Here is a 2,488-nt window from a genome sequence, read left to right on the forward strand (position 1 = left end):
ACAAAATGGGAGGGCGCCAGCAAGACGTCCGCTGACAAGGAGCCAAGAGGCATCATCAAACACACGGAACACGATAGACCTCAGGACCACACTCTGTGCATATATATATATATAACATCGTACAGGAAGGGTCTCACCCCACAATGTTACCCAGAAACCAAGACATTAGCTGATGGTTTCCAACACCACAACCTCATAAGGTAGCTCAGCAAGGGTTATAGTAGCTCAGTAAGGATTATAGTAGCTCAGCAAGGGTTATAGTAGCTCAGCAATGCTCAGCAAGGGTTATAGTAGCTCAGCAATGCTCAGCAAGGGTTATAGTAGCTCAGCAATGCTCAGCAAGGGTTATAGTAGCTCAGCAATGGTTACAGTAGCTCAGCAGGGATTATAGTGATGCCATAAGGGGAATTATTTGCCAGAGTTTATTTATGACTATTTGGTTTTCTGTCTATTATCTGGAGGCCACATAAGAATAAACATTAAGGACGAGGTCATTCAGTGCGACGTGTTCTGGTGATGTCACTTACTGTGTAACAATAAAGATGCTGAAGTAAAGACTAAAAGGACTGATTTCCTGCCTGACACCCTGCTGGGGGGGGGAGGGGGTCTATAGATATCACAGGACGTCCTGCTGGGGGGGGGGTCTATAGATATCACAGGACGTCCTGCTGGGGGGGGGGGTCTATAGATATCACAGGACGTCCTGCTGGGGGGGGGGGGGTCTATGGATATCACAGGACGTCCTGCTGGGGGGGGGTCTATGGATATCACAGGACGTCCTGCTGGGGGGGGGGGTCTATGGATATCACAGGACGTCCTGCTGGGGGGGGTCTATAGATATCACAGGACGTCCTGCTGGGGGGGGGGGGTCTATGGATATCACAGGACGTCCTGCTGGGGGGGGGGGGGTCTATAGATATCACAGGACGTCCTGCTGGGGGGGGGGGGTCTATAGATATCACAGGACGTCCTGCTGGGGGGGGGTAAGGATATCACAGGACGTCCTGCTGGGGGGGGGGTAAGGATATCACAGGACGTCCTGCTGGGGGGGGGTCTATAGATATCACAGGACGTCCTGCTGGTGGGGGGGGGGGTCTATGGATATCACAGGACGTCCTGCTGGGGGGGGGGGTCTATGGATATCACAGGACGTCCTGCTGGGGGGGGTAAGGATATCACAGGACGTCCTGCTGGGGGGGGGTCTATAGATATCACAGGACGTCCTGCTGGGGGGGGGGTCTATAGATATCACAGGACGTCCTGCTGGGGGGGGGTCTATAGATATCACAGGACGTCCTGCTGGGGGGGGGGTCTATAGATATCACAGGACGTCCTGCTGGGGGGGGGGTCTATAGATATCACAGGACGTCCTGCTGGTGGGGGGGGGGGTCTATGGATATCACAGGACGTCCTGCTGGGGGGGGGGGTCTATGGATATCACAGGACGTCCTGCTGGGGGGGGGTGTATAGATATCACAGGACGTCCTGCTGGGGGGGGGTCTATGGATATCACAGGACGTCCTGCTGGGGGGGGGGTCTATAGATATCACAGGACGTCCTGCTGGGGGGGGTAAGGATATCACAGGACGTCCTGCTGGGGGGGGGTGGAAGGATATCACAGGACGTCCTGCTGGGGGGGGTCTATGGATATCACAGGACGTCCTGCTGGGGGGGGGGGTCTATAGATATCACAGGACGTCCTGCTGGGGGGGGGGGTCTATAGATATCACAGGACGTCCTGCTGGGGGGGGGGGTCTATAGATATCACAGGACGTCCTGCTGGGGGGGGGGTCTATGGATATCACAGGACGTCCTGCTGGGGGGGGGTAAGGATATCACAGGACGTCCTGCTGAGGGGGGGGTCTATAGATATCACAGGACGTCCTGCTGGGGGGGGGGTCTATAGATATCACAGGACGTCCTGCTGGGGGGGGGGGGTCTATAGATATCACAGGACGTCCTGCTGGGGGGGGTCTATGGATATCACAGGACGTCCTGCTGGGGGGGGGTCTATGGATATCACAGGACGTCCTGCTGGGGGGGGGTAAGGATATCACAGGACGTCCTGCTGGGGGGGGGGTCTATAGATATCACAGGACGTCCTGCTGGGGGGGGTCTATAGATATCACAGGACGTCCTGCTGGGGGGGGGGTCTATGGATATCACAGGACATCCTGCTGGGGGGGGGGGTCTATAGATATCACAGGACGTCCTGCTGGGGGGGGGGGTAAGGATATCACAGGACGTCCTGCTGGGGGGGGGGGTCTATAGATATCACAGGACGTCCTGCTGGGGGGGGGGTAAGGATATCACAGAACGTCCTGCTGGGGGGGGGGTAAGGATATCACAGGACGTCCTGCTGGGGGGGGGTCTATGGATATCACAGGACGTCCTGCTGGGGGGGGGGGTGTATAGATATCACAGGACGTCCTGCTGGGGGGGGAGGGGGTCTATAGATATCACAGGACGTCCTGCTGGGGGGGGGGTC

General features: G+C 57.0%; 1 protein-coding gene across 1 annotated transcript in view; it reads left to right on the top strand.

Moving 5' to 3' along the window:
- FGB (fibrinogen beta chain) overlaps positions 1 to 563 on the top strand; it is a 12,806-nt gene extending 12,243 nt beyond the window's left edge. The window contains exon 9 of the mRNA XM_069978716.1: positions 1 to 563. This exon is cut by the window's left edge and continues 233 nt beyond it. The gene's annotated coding sequence lies outside the window, so the exon portion shown is untranslated.
- Positions 564 to 2,488: the final 1,925 nt, after the last annotated feature.

Source organism: Dendropsophus ebraccatus, chromosome 7, assembly GCF_027789765.1.
Source record: "Dendropsophus ebraccatus isolate aDenEbr1 chromosome 7, aDenEbr1.pat, whole genome shotgun sequence".
Lineage (NCBI taxonomy): Eukaryota > Metazoa > Chordata > Amphibia > Anura > Hylidae > Dendropsophus > Dendropsophus ebraccatus.